Below are 21,273 nucleotides of genomic sequence, written 5' to 3' on the forward strand. Positions count from 1 at the left end.
ACCATCAAAGCATTCAATCTCGATTCTATTTCATATTTTCTAGTCATGTTGTGTTGTAAGATTATTGTTATTTAATTCTACTTACTTTGTTTAATTAAATTGGAAAAATCCTTCTAAGAAACTAACATTATCGATATCTTCATTTACTAAATTATCTTAGCCTTACATGATTAATTGAACAATTCTTTGCTATGATAATACGAGCCTAATGTTAAGTAGAAAATGAGATCCAACCGGTGCTCGTCGAATGTCCATGCCATGAGTGGAGAATCGTGTATCTCCGCTGACTCCATTATCTTCGAACCCCTAACAGAAAGGAACCACAAGCGGTTAAAATACGTAATGTAAATGAACATGTCATGTCTTTTGTGCAACATAATCATGCACGATGACAGAAAAATCAATCTCTATCATGCTATTTTGTTTTGTATGGTGAGTATCTGGTAAGAGAGGTGGGTTTGGATCATGCCTGTTCTCATTTGGTTCTTTTATTAATATTTTCGAAAAAAGACCGTGATCATTAAAACTAAATACTGTACATTCTCAAAGCTATTTTTGTGTTCGAGAAGGTACATTTCATATTGTTCTTTACAATGAAGTTGTTTTAACGGAATACCAGCCAGCACTTTTAAGTCGTTCATGCGATCTTTTATTAAATCAGCAGACTGAACCATCTCGTACTTGAAGTAAAAATCAAGATCATCTGAATAAAGTAATAAAATTTTATCTGCTACCGATTGAAGTAGTTAATTGTCCAGTTTTAAGAGCTCTCCAAAAATCTAAATATACAGCAAAACACCCTGTATGCTACTGTTCCTTTCAACTAACACACATTAAACATATCGATCACCGGAAAGAAACTGCCAGCTTTGAACTTACCTCCTTTCGATAAATTTGGGCCCGCACTTTCGCAATAATCAACAGGTCCTAATCACATACGTTGAGCTCGCGGGCGACAAAGGACATATTCATGTGTACCTGACACTCCTGTCCGCCTCCGTAGCGTAACGGTTAGTGTTATTAGCTGCCGTCCTCGGGGGCCCGGTTTCGATTCCCGGTACTGCCAGGAATTTAAGAATGGCAGGAGGGCTGGTATGTGGTTGGAATGGTACATGCAGCTCACCTCCACTGGGGGTGTGCCTGAAAAGAGCTGCACCACTTCAGGATCAGGACACGAGCTTACTTATACCTGACATTCCTTTAGCTCATATCTCATATTCACTAAAACAGATCCGTTTTGACAAAACAAAAGCCTTTATGGCCTTTAAAGCTTCCACAGCACACCTCAACGCCATTTATGTGTTTTGGAGGTACTCACTGGTGGCATCAAAGCGTTGTAGAATATAATTCCAAAATATTAGACTAGCTGATGTACTCGTGCTTCGCTGCGGAATTCTGCATTGCATACAGAATCCTAGATGAAGTAGTGTACACATTGTGAGGAAGTTGCATAGCATTTATCATTACCCCAGAAACACGAAGGGTAAGTCACCATACGTCGTTTCTCATGTGAGTACCGGGTTTAATGAAATTTTCATTATAATGGCAGGCCCCAATGCCCACTGTCAATCGAGTTGCGGAGTTTTCATTATGATGGAAGCCACCTTCTTCACTACCAGTCACTATTGAGTCGGGCAGTTTTCATTATAATGGCAGACACTCACTCTACACCTGCCTTCTTACATCCTCAGAAAGACTGTGTCTGTGGTTTTCCCAAAATCTTACAGGATCCTTCAGTGGACAGAAAACCAACATCACGGGATTAGAAATGAAATAAAGCGGTTTTGTAATGCTTATATACGTAGGCACAAACTCAAGGTAGAAATAATACTGATTAATGTTAATGTTTTATTATTGGAATATACGAGGTGGCCCACCAGCACCTTACAAATGTTCCGCATGCACTAATGATGAACGAGATTGTTAATATTTGATTTTCACAGGGGTATTACTACGTACAGTTTATTTACGTCAGAATATGAGAACATAACAACCGGACGGCCGGTTACTGCATGATCCTCAGCGCTACCCTTGTGTTAGTAATCTCCGTTTTCGAACGCTCAGTAGTAGGCTGGTGTTTGGTACAGTTGTTGTCAACATATCGACAACGGCTGGTCTATTCAGTAACAATGAGTACCTTTTGATGCTTGTTGTTTAAGGGGACCTAATATCTAGGTCATAGGCCCTAATGATGAATACAAATACATAATTTTAATCTATAAAGCATCTAGTCGGAATGCAGCTGAAGTCCGCAGGCGGTTTGAGCAGGAGTTCCAAATAGCCGTCTGTCTTCTATACACGTATTTCGCCGATCATAGTTCCAATTAAGAGCTAATGGATCGTTCAAGGCATAGATACCAAATAGAAACAATTTGTGGTAAAGAGAAATATCTGTACATGTATAAAAACTAATGATTTATTAAACTTTATTTTCTGCAGTTTTGGCGTGTTTATAAATCCCCCCTCCCCCCTGTGTCAGAATGTGTGTAGTAAATTGACTGCTATTTGTTTCACATCCAAAATACGGAACGTTGAAGTGCTCCTTTGTAAACCAGCGATTAGACATCCCATTCATTATTAGCGCATGCGGGACATTTATAAGTAGAAAGTACGGGGCAGGATGACCACCTGGTATATGGGATAATTGACCTGCGTATAAAAATATTTGAAAACGGTTCCCTGAAGGACAGTATGTTTCCAAGCCATGTCACCCAAATTTTTCATAATAATTTGGTGAATTTTAAGAATCAGAAAGGCTGTGAGTGAGTGGTAAAACTATCCTAGTTATATTATCTTACAGTAAACATCCATGCCGTGATAAATGACTGGACGAGTTTCCGTTTTCATTTCGTAATTTCTCTACTCAATTCAAGTTCCTTGCCAAGCAAAGGCATTCAATATAATATAGACTCACACGTGGCGCGGGTGTACTGTCCTTAAGATTGAAGCGGAGTCAGTTGTAAAAGGTTTGTAGTTGATTACTGCTAAAAGTGAAGAAAAGGAGGTAGGGTGAGTGAGCGACGTGAATTACACATGAATGTGTATAGCTCATCTCGTGTTAAACGTTGAAAACGGTTCCCTGAAGGACAGTATGTTTCCAAGCCATGTCGCCCAAATTTTTCACAATAATTTGGTGAATTTTAAGAATTTTTTGGCCTATCCCGTTCGTTCAAAGTATGGACATCATACTTAAACCCTCAAAATTATGCACCAAAAGAGCAGCATTCTTTTATCGAAAATTATTAGAGTTAGGAAGAAAATTCTTATGTACATTTTCTGGTAAATATAATTTTAAGACACCTGCTCTGATCCAGTGTTTAATAGGACTAACTCTTCAGGCAGCTTGTTCACATTGAAGGGTTCCAGGCATACGTTTTTCTCTGACTCGCTTCACATATTCTTTCGTTACAAGGCGCGCTTAAGAGAAAGTGCCATAATATAAAACAGAAAAGCATATTTTTTTTTCTGGAATACCGTTAGAATTACGAAGGAAATACTTAGAAACTTTTTCTAGGAAATAAAATTCAAGTACCTTCGCTGACTCCGTTAATAAACTTTAAGGGCCGATGACCTTCGATGTTAGGCCCTTTAAAACAACAAGCAAGCAATAAACTTTAAAGGATCACAGGTGTAGGTTTTCACTTCTTTATTTCCCTGCAAGGAACTTTTAATATGTACTGTAAAAAGTAAACAAAAGTTCCAGTTGTTGCTTGACAAATTTGAGCACGGTCCGTCAAGTAGATTTTACATGAAAGAAACCAAGACAGTCCGCCTCCATGGTGTAGTGGATAGCGTGATTAGCTGCCACCCCTGGAGGCCCGGGTTCGATTCCCGGCTCTGCCACGAAATTTGAAATGTGGTACGAGGTCTGGAACGGGGTCCACTCAGCCTCGGGAGGTCAACTGAGTAGAGGTGGGTTCGATTCCCACCTCAGCCTCCCTGGAAGTGGTTTTCCGTCGTTTCCCAATTCTCCTCCAGGCGAATGCCGGGATGGTACCCAACTTAAGGCCACGGCCGCTTCCTTCCCTCTTCCTTGTCTATCCCTTCCAATCTTCCCATCCCTCCACAAGGCCCCTGTTCAGCATAGCAGGCGAGGCCGCCTGCGCGAGGTACTGGTCATTCTCCTCAGTTGTATCCCCGACCAAGAGTTTGAAGCTCCAGGACACTGCCCTTGAGGCGATAGACGTGGGATCCCTCGCTGAGTCCGAGGGAAAAGCCGAACCTGGAGGGTTAACAGATGATGATGATGATGATGATGATGAGAAACCAAGACAAAGAGACCAAGGGTGAAGCACTTTTTTCTCTAGAGAACTATCAGAGATACGAAGATTAATATATTTCTGAAAAATCGAATTTCTGGTACTCTCGGTGAGCTACATTGTTTAGGCAGTGTATTAAGTTTTATGCCGGGCTGAATGGCTCAGACGGTTGAGGCGCTGGCCTTCTGACTCCAACTTGACAAGTTCGATCCTGGCTCAGTCCGGTGCTATTTTAAGGTGCTCAAATACGTCAGCCTCGTGTCGGTAGATTTACCGGCACGTAAATGAACTCCTGCGTGACTAAATTCCGGCACCTCGGCGTCTCCGAAAACATTAAAAGTAGTTAGTGGGACGTAAAGCAAATATTATTATTATTATTATTATTATTATTATTATTATTATTATTATTATTATTATTATTAAATTTTAATGGTCCCTCTGACCTGCTTCACATTCTTCTTCGCTACACAGCCCATTTAAAAGATAGCATGATAGTAAAGAGCTTGTTTGTTATCGAAAGGTATGAGCTATATGTTTGCCAAATTAAGCTCCATCTTGTTTCACACTTCTTCACTGACTACACTTGGCGTAACACTGACGTAAGGCCTGCTGGGTCTACGTTAGCTCCATCTCTCTGCATTCATAATCACTTATTGCTGAAAATGAAATGTCGTATGACTTTTAGTGCCGGGATATCCCAGGACGGGTTCGGCTCGCCAGGTGCAGGTCTTTCTATTTGACTTCTGTAGGCGACCTGCGTGTCGTCATGAGGATGAAATGATGATGAAGACAACACATACACCCAGCCCCCGTGCCATTGGAAGTAACCAAATAAGGTTAAAATCCCCGACCCGGCTGGGAATCGAACCCGGGACCCTCTGAACAGAAGGCCAGTACGGTGACCGTTCAGCCAACGAGTCGGACACTTATTGCTTACACTCTGTTATACACATCCACCGAGTGTAAAAAATATTCAACTACAATTCCTTTAGTTGTTTTTACTTGCGATAAGTGAACATTTCCCCAAAATGGAGCCATTTTAGATAAATACTAAAAAAATATAAATAAAACTGTTCATTCATATACTTGTTTAATTTCAATGTTATAAAAAGAAAGTACTCTTCCCATAATATTTTCATGAAATTTGTATAAACGAATTTTATACCAATAACCACTCTCCATCGTAGCTGAGACTTTTAATGATTACTTGCATTTTGATCCAGGCATTTCTTTCTATTTTGCCTGATAAATCAAATGCAAGGCAAGAATTCTTTCTCATATGGTAGAGGATAGTCTGTTTACAACGGTCAATATTCTCGATGGTGGCTGGAGCATATTTGGCCGTGTTTGAGAGCTCTAGCCGCGAGAAGCATTGATCTTCATTATTATGCTGTAGCACGACGTTCTTAATGGGGCTTCTCAGTCCGTGGCATCCCTTGCTTCTATCAATGCAACACACCAATCAACCAGTATATTCCTATAAGGTATGAAATTTAAAAGAGCCAACGTAACAACATTCTGTAGGAAAATCACTATTATCGAGGGATTTTCCTGGATTAGTTATTGGAAATAAGAGCTCCACTTTTCTTAGTGGATAAAAAACGTAGCCCTTATCTCTATCGCAGAATGTGTCAGTGTATGTAGGTGGCAATTTCTTTCGTGCATCAAAAACACTACTGCCAATCATTATTAGAAAGCAGTCTCTCTAGAAACTCAGGGATGACTTCAGACAATAATGTTTCCTGAAAAGGACGTTGAGTATCCTCACTGCTGTGACGAAACCATAAATGTGACAATGCTTTTCCTATCCATTATTTCTCTTAAGAGTGGTCACGCACGCCTTCTAGTTACATACTGATGTGCAGTCCATCAGAACAAGTTTCGTTGAATTAATTTTCCTATACGCATCAGTAAAGGAAAATGAACTTTAAGGCTGATGACACACGGAGCGGTTTTCGCCGAGTCGGCAGCCGAGTCGGCCGCCGAGTCGGCGCATATTTCTATCAGAGCGGTGCTCGCCGACAGGCGGCAGATTTGCCTACTCGGCCTGTCGTGTAGCTGGCGGTGCAGCGAGCGTTTTGAAGACTTTGTGCGCGCTCTAGCGCCATAGATTTAATACATTCAGCTGAATCACGGCCGACTTGATGCTTCGCTCTAGTCGGGCGTGGCTGAATTTACGCGGCGATTGCATCATTGGTAGGTATTCTTGTATTAGATATCATGAAGTATCTTTGAAATTCAATAATATACACGTAAAAGGACGTATAGAGTAAGTAGACTTTTGGAATAAGAATAAGAACAATCCTTTATTTTTCGTTAATTTTAGCTAGCTTCCTCACCTAACGTCACGCTCACTAATGTGTTTTGTCCACTGCCTGCTCGATACGCACCCGATGACTGCTTATAAGCAGTAATTTTAGATGCAGTTCGAGCAGGCAGTGGTTTCGTCACAGTCGGCAAAAACCGCTCTGTGTATCAATCACAGGCGGTGGCCGACGCGGCTGCCGACTCGGCAAAAACCGCTCCGTGTGTCATCAGCCTAAGTAGCTTATATCATACTCTAGGAATGGGTAAATATATCATGCAAACTTACATTCCTACAGTACGGTGCAGAAAGGTGACAAGTCTTAAAGGAAATAATGTATAGGAAAAGCATTGTCACATCCGGAGGTTGGGCATAAGAGCGATGATACATACTGACATGCCGTATCATCACTGGGAGGGAGGCTTTTCCTCACCGGGGGTGAATACACGGCCGGACAGTAGTAGTAGTAGTAGTAGTAGTAGTAGGTCGTTAGCGTATCCTTATTATTATTATTATTATCATTATTATTATTTCTTGTTTTTTATCTTGTTTCTTAATATACAGTGGGAACGATGGACGTGGCATTTAGGGACTGAGGATGAGTGCTGTGGTGATTCTCCCTAGGGAGTGTCGCGTTTCCGGAGTATCTGATGGACCTCATCGCATGCCCAAGGAGTCTCGTGTTCTTTTTCCTTTTCTTTTCTTGTTGTTGTAAGTTGTCTGTGCATGGAAATGGGCATTGTGAACATGTATCTGGGCGGAACGCCTGTTATGTTCAATAAATACTAATACTAATACTAATACTAATACTAATACTAATACTAATACTAATACTAATACTAATACTAATACTAATACTAATACTAATACTAATACTAATACTAATACTAATACTAATATACTACCGGGCGAGTTGGCCGTGCGTGTAGAGGCGCGCGGCTGTGAGCTTGCATCCGGGAGATAGTAGGTTCGAATCCCACTATCGGCAGCCCTGAAAATGGTTTTCCGTGGTTTCCCATTTTCACACCCGGCAAATGCTGGGGCTGTACCTTAATTAAGGCCACGGCCGCTTCCTTCCAACTCCTAGGCCTTTCCTATCCCATCGTCGCCATAAGACTTATCTGTGTCGGTGCGACGTAAAGCCCCTAGCCAAAAAAAAAAAAAATCTAATATACTGACATTCACGTTGATCTTTCTACTAAGATGATAAACACAAAGAGAATTGCACTGAGGCCTTTGCTGGCAAGATGTAGTGTTCACAGTGCACTCTATCTTCTGGTATGGGCTAGAATAAAATTGTTGCTTTCATTGACCTGTCTCAGTCTTATACTTGGATTTGACAATATGAAAGTGGCTGAGGTACGAGTGACGCTAGTAATGCCATTCCTTATGCAGCCAGTCCCTGCTATGAATGGTGTGAAAATGTCGCTCATAGGGTCGGTTGGTGCACGCATTTCAGTGGGGTTGGCAGACTGATGTGAAATAGCAACTTCTGGCTCAGTGAGGAAAGGAACGGGAAACTACCTCGCTCCTCATTTCCCTCCCTCTACCGGACTGGCACAGAAAGATCAGCGGAAACAACCTTCATAAAGCAACGTAGTATTCGAGTAAATTACTATTTTACGCAAATAAAGGACTTAGTGAATGAAATAGAATGTTCTTAGTAATCCTGAGATGGAGACCTTTCTTTAGATGCATGACACATAGGCGTTAGTAATGTGTTTTTTCACAATATTGCGTTACACGTTCAAATCATACATGCTGACTGTTAGGAATATACGTGAGGATATTTTGGTAGTCGGTAAAGGAAAGTACACCTCAAAACGCATGCTATGTGCGTTTTATCTTGTCATATTATTTTCCCTATAAAGGAGCCAAATATTCCAGTAGGCCTACCTAACATGTTTTGAATTGGCACAGTAGGAAACGCCAATTATGTCATACAATCCTCATGCAGTTGAGTCACATGTTCAACTACAGTTGCGGAGCGTAGGGGTTGTTGAACCTGTTTGCAATCGTAGGCTAGCTGATCCCCTAGTCCAGGGCCTCTCAAACGCCCAAACTCTCACGCGTGCAGAGCGAGGTGCATAGGCTCTGTGCACTGTGCATCGGTACGCTTCGCCTCAACTCGGCTTCACTCGGATGGTGTAGTGTGCTGAGAGCGACGAAGCGTTTGGTGCTAGACGACGTGTTTATCAGTGAAATAGACAAGCGCACGACAACAACATAATAATGGAGCAACCTGTTTCGAAGAAAGCAAAGACTTCCGAAAGTCCATTTCAATCGAACTGGGAACTTTCGTATTTTGTTTTTGTTTGTTTGTTTGTCGTGACGATAACGCCAAATGCTTAATCTGTGGGACGAGAATTACGTGCGTAAGAAAATCATCTATTGAAAGACACTACAACAGACTACATTCGGAAAATTATTGTGAAATCATAGGAGACGTCAGAGAGAAAGAATTAAGGAAGTTGAAACAGCTTGAAGAAGAGCATTCTATATCCACAAATGAGTTTTGTTCCAGTACTGTAGCATTTTCATTTTGGTTACGGGTTCTGCATTTTTTAAAAATTATGTTTACATTCCTCTCAAACATGTATGTGTATTTCTAATTCACTTTTTTAATTTTTTTAATAACACTGGTAACCTTGTCCCATACAACTGTGCGTCTCCGCTCACCACACGTAAACATTTCGCAGTGGGGGAGAAACAGCAGTGAAGGTGAGGAACGCGGAGACAGGCCGAACGTAGAGACAGGTGTAGGGAGAGAGGAGTGGGGGGTCTGCACTCTGGTCAACCAAGCGAAGTCGTCTTTTGCACCGTGCACAGTGCATGCACCACGCGCATGCACCCTGAGAGGCCCTGCCCTAGTCGGTGGGGAAGAGGGGTGGCAGCGCACGTGCGAGACCATGGCTTGCTGGTACTCGTACACCTGTCTAACTTTCGTAATAATAGTAATAATAACAATAATATTAATAATGTTATTAGTTATTACGTCCCACTAACTAGGTTTAAGGTTTTCGGAGACACCGAGATAAATTTTGCCCCACGTGAGTTCTTTTACATGCTACTAAATCTACCGAGGCGAGGCTGATATATTTGAGCACCTTCAAATATCTTCGGACTGAACCTGCCAAGTTGCGATCAGAAGGCGAGCGCTCTACCGTCCAGCTAAACAACCCGGCATTACAGCATCCGTTTCACCATATCTAGGACATTATACATCTGTTAAGATCCATAGTTACATAGTTGATAAGTGTTTTCTAGCCAGAGTAGTCAATTCTTCTTATTATAATTATTACATATGACTTCGCTCCAATGATTCATTCCAAAATGCATTCTAGTTTTCATTTTAAATGAACTATGTTTTAACCTCAAGACACTACGTGTACCAATCAGAGGAGGAAACGATCTGACGCTGCTGTTTAGCAAGCAATCCGAGTGACATTACACTCACTGGTGGTGCGTGAACAAGTGAATGCGGCACTGAATATATGCTCCACGCTACCTGCCCCACTGTTATTGCTGGCAAGTTGTTGTTGCCTGTCCCGCAGTCCTGGGACAGTTGTAGAGCTACCAAAAGTCACAATAGCCAACTTTTTTCATAATGGAAACTTTTACATGTGCCGAATTAGCTGATATTAACCTCGTTTATGGAGCAGTTGGAGAAAACTGAGATTGCGACGAGGAAGCTGTATAGACAAACAATTTTCAAAGCACCGTATTTCCAGTAGGGGGATGTTCGTCCATGTGTAGGCCCTACAGAAGGCTCCGGGACTGAAGCTCGCTTCATCCTCGGATCGAGTGTCGAGGACCGCACAGCGATCCCCCTGAGCTTCAGCGGGAAGAACGAATTTTTCAAAAATTGTCGACGGAGACGACTATAAACACAAGGAGCTTGGAAATACAAGTAGCTACATCTAACTACAGCAAACTGCTCATCGTATATTGCGTGAACAACTATTGTACTTGTTCCGGGGTTATCTGTGGAACGCACAGGTGAAAGAAGGTGCTGGTGTTTAATGGGTCTAACTACAATATCAAAAATGAATTTAAAACTTTAAATAAAGGCTATATTTCTTTTAGGATCTCAAACTCAACTAACAATATTTTCAGGTACTTGTAATCAGGAACAAAATAACAATAGAGATACAAATTGAAAACCCATGGATAGCTAATTTACAAGTCTTGAGCTTCAAGCTCCAATTTTACCATTCGCAAATGTTGAGTTAGTCAGATAAGGAGAGATATCTCCCAAAACACAGTGTTCAAGAGCGCTTGGCTCCAATAGTAACAATTTACGACCTTCCAAATGCACCCATCAATATTACAGTAAACTTTGAAAAGAGCTTACATGCTCTCCAACATTAACCAAGTTCTTACAGCCCGGTTAAGGCAACATTGCACGAAACCTTACAATCTATGGCCTCTCTAGGCACAATTTACAATTTAAAATTTTTACCCAGGGGTATCTATTACCCAACCTATTGGACCTTCGTGGAAGAAGAACAGGTTAAATTAATGGCCCGAACACACACTGAATGGAGGCGTACACTTGCGCTCCTAGAAAATTTAGTACAAAACCCTGATTGGACTTTCGCCCCGATGATACAGGGGCTAATCCGAAAGCTACTGAGGTGACACGAATGAAGATTAATTTAATGTTTTACAGACAAGAAAAACAGTTACAAAATCGTGGTCACCTCAAACCAAGTTGAAGGGGAACTCGAGAGTGTAACGCAATCTCTATCCCTGATTTACAGTTAAAGACTTTATGAAATTTTACATTAGCCGAATGAAAATTTACATTTTAGAAAAGGTTGGTTACATGGTTAGAAATTCAACGCTTCCCTTCGGATAAGTTTGCGGAGACAGCTAGAAAGAATATTGGTGGCCATTACCCGGGCTGTTTTTCTGTTTGCCGAAAATGAGGCACCCCGCCTCCTGCCTTAACACACACACACTCAGAAATACGGCTATCAAAAGACAAGGTAGCCTGAAAAGCCGCAGCTTATATACCCCAGGGGATTGATCGAGAGGATTCTGGACTAATCCGGACACGTCCTCTCAATTTTATTGGCAGAATCATAAGTGACATCCAAAAATCAACAAGCCTTTGATAGACTGAAAAATAATTACAGAAAAATTTGATTGGCCAGACACCAAACCTGGCGGGAAGAGAAGGAAGTGCTGCAAACCTTCAAATACATAAAAAAACATTATTGAAAGTTAATTTCCTAGGGAAAACCTATAAACACAAAATTTCTTTCAATAAAAAATTATTCCACCTTGCACCAGAGTGCGTGACCTCAGTTTTTGTAGAGGCATCTATGGAGAAAAGGTCAAACTTTTTGATGTACACCAAAACAAAACAAAACAAAACAAAATAAATCCAATCTATTTAGAAAATTTAGAAATGATTAACTTCTCAGTTATTCAGTAGTGACATCTTCTGATTAATGTTCCAACTTCATGCAGTAGCTGTTTCACGTTTTGTTTGCTAGATCGAGTTCTTTAAGGCGCTTCCTTTGAATGTGCGGAGTTGACGTGTACCTCTCGGTACAGTACCCATAGCACTACCACAAATTTCAGCATCCCACCGAGCAAGTAGCCACATGGTTTGGGTCACGTAGCTATCAGTTTGCATTCTTGGATTCGAACCCCACTGTCGGTAGCCCTGAAGGTGGTTTTACGTGGTTTTCCATTTTCACACCAAGTAAAAGCTGGGGCTGTACCTTCATCAAAGCCTCGGTTGCTTCTTTCCCATTCCTAGTTATTTCCTATCCCATCGTCGCAGCAAGACCTGTAAGACATAAGGCAAATTGTAAAATAAGAATTGAACATCTACAAGAAGCTGAGTACCTACCAAGAGCTGAATTATGTACATGGTTCTTTCAACAATATTAACGTATATCAAACGTTCCGCACACTGTGTTGGTTACATATGAGGCATCCTTTACCTGGGAGGGTATAATTAATTTTCACAATGCACATACATGAGCAGAAGAAAACCCGCATGCCATTCACCAAAGTAATTTCCATCACAGGATTTCTAAAATTATTAGGGTTGTAACTTTGGGAGATCAGCTTCTTGGACGATTGTAGCTGCCTACACGATTGACTAGCTCTAGTTTTCTCCATTTTCTGCAGTCTTCTCTGCCAGAGCCTCTGGACGCGTTCCACCATAGATAAGAAGATGTGGCTCATGCACGATGGAGCACCTCCTTATGTCAGTGTGTATGTTCGGAGGTCGCTAGAATGCCGTTTCACTAATCGTGGGTTGGTCGGTGTAGTCACGGCAGCTGGCAATCGAGGTCCTCCGATTTCAATCCACCAGATTTTTTTTATGAGGGTACCTCAAAGACTTGGTTTACCAAGTGGAAATTTCCGATGAAGTAACTCTAAGACAATGTATCTGGCATGCCGTCACATTTGTGAGAGCTGACGTGGAGTTGAGGAGGTGGGTGAGGGCTTTATGGTGTCACCATATGGAAGACTTTCGTCGAGTTAACGGACGACATTTCCTATGAAGGAACAGGACAGTAACTTCGGACGTTCAAATACATGTTCCAGTAATTTCGGAGTCATGTTCAGTGTGATAATTAATAATTCGGAGTTGTTGATTTTCTGACAAATTAAGAGCTACAACATTTGAGTGTGACGGTTAAATTGAATTTTAATAATAATAATAATAATAATAATAATCATAATAATAATAATAATAATAATAATAATAATAATAATATTTGCTTAGGTCCCACTAACTTCTTTTTACGGTTTTCGGAGACTCGGAAGTGCCGGAGTTTTGTCCGGAGACTCCGAGTGCCGGACGTTTGTCCCACATGTATTATTGAACGTGCCAGTAAATCTGACAGGAATCTGACGTATTTGAGCAGCTTCAAATACCACCAGACTGAGCCAGGATTAAGCCAGCCAAGTAAGGACCGTCTCAGCCGCTCAGCCCGTACACATTTATTTTGATGCGGCTAATAAGCACTGCAAACCCAACAATAATTTATAATGATTTATTTTATAATTATACGTTTAATGTATGTAATTTAATAACATTTGCATTAACTGTTTCAAACAAAACGTTCGATGTGCTGTAATAATTCACTTTCAATACTACTCATTTGGATATCCTATCCGATTCGTTATTTTCTTGACTCAGGGAACATTTTTTTCACATAATAATTTCGTGTGGCTATTCCTAGCCAAGTGCAGCCCTTGTAAGGCAGACCCTCCGATGAGGGTGGGCGGCATCTGCCATGTGTAGGTAAATGCGTGTTATTGTGGGGGAGGATAGTGTTATGTCTGGTGTGTGAGTTGCAGGGATGTTGGGGACAGCACAAACACCCAGCCCGCGGGCCATTGGAATTAACTAATGTAGGTTAAAATCCCCGACCCGGCCGGGAATCGAACCCGGGATCCTCTGAACAGAAGGCCAGTACGCTGACCATTCAGCCAACGAGTCGGACTTTTACATATAAGTCAGCACGATTCTACCTTATACATTCTACATTTATGCAATGCAAAACGAGGACAGTAGCATATTTCATGTCCCGGAGTGTCCATCTCAACCCTACGTCGAATAATTATAATACCACACAATCTTACAGACCACGCAACCGACACAGATGCTCAGGCCATTTCCGGACTCCTTGGAGCATGGGGCTACTGACTACAAATATCCCAATCCTATAAAGGACCTAACAGCAACAGAATCTACATTAACACCGGCTATTCGATACATCTCCATTAACCGAGACCGATAGCGAAAAGCGTCTGAAGATCTTGAAACGGAAACAAAATGTTAACAATTTATCGTAGACAGGCTGCCCGTAAAGAAAGAAACTAGTTTGGGAAGAATGTTACTTAACATGTGAACCAGCAGCACCAGCCTTCAGCTGTTATCTTGGACAGGATGCACATACCCGTAAACAAAACCGGTTTGGCAAGAATGGTGCGTAACCTGTCATGAACCAGTAGCAGCAGCCTTCAGCTGTTACCTTGGACAGGCTGCCCATATACATAAAAAAGCAAAGCTATCCATTCACATCACATAGGTGTATCAACTACCCTGAAAAATCAAATTCCTTTGCTCACGACTTCTGACGATTACTAAAAAAATTCTGTATGTACATATTGTGTTGACACATCATTCTCGATTGCTACAAGAAATATCTGCGCTCATACCCCTAAGGCCCTTTATATAGACACACATAAAACCTGAACAGAATATGTTTCCGACTTTCGCACACCCAATTTGAGGTAAAAACGAACCAAATAACGACTTTTTTTATGGAGAATATTGTTGCTGTTGTCCTGTTCCTTGGCTGAAAATTCACCGTATTGACCTTCGGTTGAGATGGAGTGGATTTGAATCCTGGGCGAGTGGGAAGTTTTAGCCGTGTCTAGTTAATTCCTATAGATTTTGGGCTGCATTTGAATTCGTCTAAATAAAGACAAAGACTAAGTCACCTCCGTACAGGCTATGAAGGCCCTTGGAGGAGTGGAAATTAGAAGCATCCACCATTGTTAACCGCGGCACGTGATGGGGTAGAGTAGTTAGCTCTACGCCCGGCCGCCTTTGCCCCCAGGAATTAACCTGGTACTCATTTTTGGTGTAGGCTGATTGAACCTCAGGGCCATATGCACCTCCGGCACTGGAAATCTCGTTTCTTAAATTTTACGACTTCCTGACGGGGATTCGAACCCACGTCCTTCCGGGCGAACCGAGCTCGCCTTTACCAGCTCGGCCAAGCAGCCCCTGTTCGTCTAAATACTCATCTTAATTTATATTTGACACATGTAAAAGCATGAATTAGTGAATACACTATCCTGATATGGCTAGCATCCGGAAGGAAATCCGGCCATGAAATCTGCTTAATTTAAACTCTGTAGTGCCTACCCCAAGTATTTGAAAACACCGGGAGAAAATATATTATTATTATTGTAATTTGAGTTGAGCCTCTATGGACTGTGCATGGTAACAACCAACCTCATTTTAGTGGCTAAGTTTTGTTCTTATTCCGGCTTTGACTTATTGCCTGTATTCCCTGATCCCATAAACAAGTGCCTAAATCTTCAAAAATTATTTTAATTTAATTTCCCTATCCGCAATACAAATTTGCCTCAGATATTCTTCTTATTATTAGAACCACCTCAGCCTTGTTGTCTGAGGTTTAATGAATTTCAATGATATTTTCGTTATCGGTCATCGGTCATCCTGAAGATGCGTTCGTAGATTGTAGTCGTCTCTTCTCAAACGACGCTGTGATTTTTTCTATATTTGAAATACAAGCCTTGATTTTATCGCAATCGCACTCGGACATAAACCCTTCTGTTACCTAGAAGCATCTTTAATAACCTACCATCTCGTTTTCTCCAGCTGGTCGACTTGCCTTCTACTACCCATGGCCAAGTTTTCTGAATCATATGATCTCTCAGGTTTAAAAACTATCATGTAGTGTCTAACATTTATTTGTCCCTCTACTCAGTGAATATTAGTTGAAACGTGTTTTCCCATTAGGTATACCCGGTCTAACTTCCTTATCTTGACATTCATTGCTTCCTCTTCTAATCCTTTCTGCTGGATCACTTCACCGAGATATTCTAAATTGATAACACGTTCAGTATTCCCATAATTCGTGATCATCCATTCAGGTACCTCACTGATGTTCGTCATATATTTTGCCCTACGAATGGAAATCCGGAGTCCTTCTTTCTCAGCTATTTCTGTCTGTGGGTCGGGGCGGTCACAGGTAATATTTCATTTGGTTTGTTACGGTTTGAGCAGATTCTCAAAGCAACGAGCCATAACAATATTGTTTTCGTTATTAGTCAGGACCAGCATTCCATTTTCTTCTCTAAAAGAGAAAAGACTGGTTGCTTGGTACCCTTTATATTAGACTTGAATTTTGATAAATGTCTACGGCGTTGTTTCTCGGGATATCTTGATCGATCTGTCTAATTTCTGCTTCTCATTGAACCGCGCGGAAAATTGGAATACTCTGGTATGTCCATTCGAGCTTCATGGAGCACATCAAAACAGTCAGGTCATTGAGATAAGTTCATATTCTTCCCGGCATTTGTTCTACGGGCCAGCACTTAGTAACCGACCTCTTTCTACCATCTGTGTCTTCTCTTCTTAGCTGTCAGAATTGTAATTTTGGCTGCTTGCTGCATCTTACTCAGTCAGTTGCGTATGCTGATCCCCATGTACTATTTGCCAGCACAGAGGATGGCATAGAGTACAATGCTCCATACATCATCTGAGTGGAACGGCCACTGAATATTCCATAGAAATATCTACAGAAAAAACAAAAATACTCGCTGCCAAGGGTAAAGCACTAATTTCCCAGTAAGATCTGTCCCAGTAACAAACCGTTATACACAGTTATCGCCTTCAATTACCTCGGCTACTCCTCGTCATTCAACAATGATGTAGTTATTTCTAATAAAATAGTGAACAACAAATCAATAGGCACAGTGAATTCAATAATGAATCCATCCCTATTACAGAGAGACACAAGATTTTGAGAGTACAAATCACTAGCTAGAACAATTCTGACATGTAGAAGCGAAGCATGGACAACGGGAAGACAAGATGAGACCAAGATCACAGCTGCTGAGATGAAATTTATGAGACGCACAGCAGGATATACACCAAGGGTTCATAAAAGGAACGAAGATGTGATGAAAGAACTCAAATTAGATCCTGTATTAAATTCTGTAGAAACCCACAGGAAAATCTGGCGAGACCACGTCAAGAGAATGCTTGGGAACGAGTTCCAAAACATATAATACGATACCAACCTAGAGCGACACGATCTATTGGACGTCCTGCTAAAAGAGATTGAGAACGTAACAGGCCACCTGGCTTAATACTTGATTGGCAGATGATGATGATTTACCGACATCACGCGCCTAACCATGGCAATCTGTGTACGTCATTTATGTATTCCAGGACAGGAAAAAGCATATCTGTATTTCAATGGTTTTCCATGTAGAGGAAATAACTATTATTATTACAGAAACTTTTGAAGTTTTTATCTGCACCGCGCCATATCATTAAAAATAGTGTGCAGGTATTCATAAAAGGAACGAAGATGTGATGAAAGAACTCAAATTAGATCCTGTATTAAATTCTTGTAAATACTTTGTGTAAAGCTTATGTTTGCTTGGGTGGGAAACACGTGACTACATTGTCACAAGCTTTACACCAAGGTGACTCTCGTTCTAATCTAGACTATGGAATGTGACTTTTGAATTAGATATTGGCATCCCTGTAATTCAGCTTGGCCATGAAAATGGATGTCCGTGGCAATAATCGTGTTATAATGAGTCACGTAGAATTCCAAGTTGGCTTTCTTGACACGTTTTAAAGAATAATATTACTGAGAACTTTTCACAGGATTGTTTCAAGTGCAAATCCTCCTCAGTGATGCTTAACCAAATTAATAGGAGTGTTCCTTTTATAATTTCGGTCAATATTTGGGGCAATATTAAAATCATGAAATGTCAAGATTAACAGCTAAGCATTGTTCTTGGACGGAACTTCGTCCACTTTACCAGAACTAACGTTGCCTTGAGGAACAATTTCTCACTATCTGACTCTTGCTCACAGTTACACAGCTGAGTGCCATTGCAGCAGTGAAGGAGACGATTTACTAAGTTCCGCGAGCTAAATCTGCCAGAGTTACTATTCAAATATAAGGAGACGGGCACGTTGTGATAAGCCCTTTGTTCTACCTTTAATATTCCTTTGTCCCGCTTAATCCTCCCATTCGTTTCTCCGAAACTTTATTCCTCGTTTTCTGCTGGGCACACTGTTAATTCTACCTGCAGAAACTGTAACTTATTCAACTGCTTCCATAATTACCCGGCTTGTTGGCTCTGTTTAAAGTCCACTTCCTTATGTGACACGTTTATTAAAAACGGAGAAAGCGATACCACTGCCATCAAGATGACTAAACATGTAAACCTGCACATACACTTATGAATTTATTCTCAGCTACCAAATTTCTTACACGCTAGGTTTATTATGGGCTGCAAATCAAATGTTTCCGAACGTATTGCTTTGTTTATAATGGCACTTTCGAGTTAATTCTCGAATAAGCAAACACGCTTATCATTTAGACTTTCCCGGCCCATGTAACTATTCATGATGTAGTATTTTGAAATTATGCCGTGTAATAAACTATATAAACACACTCAATGCGCGTTTCGAAAGGTACCTTGCCTTTCTTCATCAGAAGAAAACAGGAAACGGAAACACGGCGCATCAGTGGTTGCTAAGATAAAGCAACACAGAACTTAAAATCATGCCCTAAGATTTATAAGGACGCCATTAAAATTATCTGGGTGTTTACGTACTTCAACCGCCTCTCCGATGATTCTGAAGAGATACTGTTTTATACGGGCAAGAACATCCACTCCTCTGAACATAACATCATGATCAGGTGTTAAAGCATGATCAGCAACATTTGATTAATTTAACAGGTTGGTAGAGTCTGGTACACCTATTATGTCCCTTAATGCGAGTACATATCGCGCTCGAAGTCTGCGCAATATATACCTTGCCACAAGTACAGAGAACTCTGTAGATACACGGTTGTCGCCATTTCAAACGCGATACAGGCTACAATCTCAGTGATTCATGGCTACCTAATATCAGAACCATCATAAAGTAATGCTTCATTGCTGCCTTTCGTTGTCTCTAGCATGGGGCTAAAATGACATCCCTATTACATTTTAGGGCGCCATGTTAAGTTCTTTGTTGACTATTGATGCGCCGTGTTTCCGTTTTCTGTTTTCTCCTGATGAAGAAAGGCAAGGTACCTTCCGAAACGCGCGTTGAGTTTTATGTAGTTCACTACACCGCATAGGGGCTGCCTGGCCGAGGCGGTAAAGGCGTGCTCGGTCCCCCCGGAAGAACGTGGGTTCGAATCCCTGTCAGGAAGTCGTAAAATTTAAGAAACGAGATTTCCACTTCCGGAGGTGCATATGGCCCTGAGGTTCACTCAGCCTACACCAAAAATGAGTACCAGGTTAATTCCTGGGGGCAAAGGTGGTCGGGCGTAGAGCTAACCACTCTACCCCATCATGTGCCGAGGTTAACAATGGTGGAAGCCTTTACCTTCCACTCCAAGGGCCTTCATTGCCTGTACGGAGGTGACTGCATAATCCCAAAATATTACATCATGAATAATAACGTTTATTCTTTTACGTGACTGTGAACATTGTGAACACACTATAGGATGTGACTTTTTACAAAAACATTTTGCATACATTGCGTGGGGTAAGAAGCATTGCTGCTTGTATGAAGACGTCAGTGATAATATCGCTTAACAATCACATCTCTTTTGCATTCTACGTCAAAATCTACATACAGTAATGTGAAATAAATTTCACTTATTTATGACTGTATTTCAGGGTAACTGACGACAGAGATGTTTGTTGTAGATGTAACAAATAACTAAAAATCCTTTTCTGAAAAATTCAACCCAACATACTGAGAAGTAAGGGGTGTAAAAACACGAAAATGGGCAATATTCGGGAGCGATATGTAGTGAGCTACCATGATAATTATTATTTATACCGATTAATAGCGTTGATGTTATGTCTTAGTATGGTTGATAAGCCGCAGGTGGTTAAAGGAGTTAATCTGTTGGCCACTTGTAGCGTTGAAGGGCCAGGAACTGTTAGTATGTACCATTGGAGAAGGAAATCATGGTCACCTCTATGTGGTGTTTCTCTGGATGTCACGAGGATCGGATAATTCCCTGAGTTACACACTGCCGAGCGAGTTGGTCGTGTGGCTAGGGTCACGCAGCTATGAGCTTGCATTCGGGAGATAGTGGGTTCGAACCCCACTGTCGGCAGCTCTTGAAGATGGTTTTCCGTTGTTTCCCATTTTCGCACCAACCAAATGCTGGAACTTTACTTTAACTAAGGCCACGGCCGCTTCTTTTTCACTCCTAGCCCTTTCCTATTCCATCGTCGCCATAAGACCTATACGTGCTGGTACAACGTAAAGCAAATAATAATAATAATAATAATAATAATAATAATAATAATAATAATAATAATAATAATAATAATAATAATAAGTTACACACTGTGTAAATATCTTTAACAAACTGTGACGCCAAGCTCTCCAAACGATGTGCATTATCAACTAATTAGGAACACTCCGTAATGCAGAATAGTTGGTAATATTTATTAGGAGATACCCTTCAAAAATACTGGCAAAATGAAAAAAATTTATAAGAGAAACACGAAATACTGGTCTTTTATCTAGAAACAAACAAAACATTCAATATTTCGAAACAAGCAGCGACCTCATGGTTATCAGAATCCTCGTTTACAAAACACTCCAGCATACATCCTAATAGGATAGGATAGAAGTCCGCAAAATTTGTGTTGAATTGTGTAGCCGACAATTCAATTTCCAAATCCGTTGGCGTATCGTGTATTTTACGTGCTACTGGCGCTGCTTTACGGTTCATGAGTGAAGTATATCAACAGAAGTCACCGAAGGTTTTACCTAAGAACTGATTGTAGATTATATTTTCAAATGTGGATATATCTCAGTATGTTGAAGATCCCATTGATGGACCCCATCCCTAAAGAGGTGCTACCGTGTCTGCTGGAAAATCATACAAAGCCTTAACCCTCGTGACATAGAGTAAAGCATCGTATTTT

Source organism: Anabrus simplex, chromosome 1 (assembly GCF_040414725.1).
Source record: "Anabrus simplex isolate iqAnaSimp1 chromosome 1, ASM4041472v1, whole genome shotgun sequence".
Taxonomy (NCBI): Eukaryota; Metazoa; Arthropoda; class Insecta; order Orthoptera; family Tettigoniidae; genus Anabrus; species Anabrus simplex.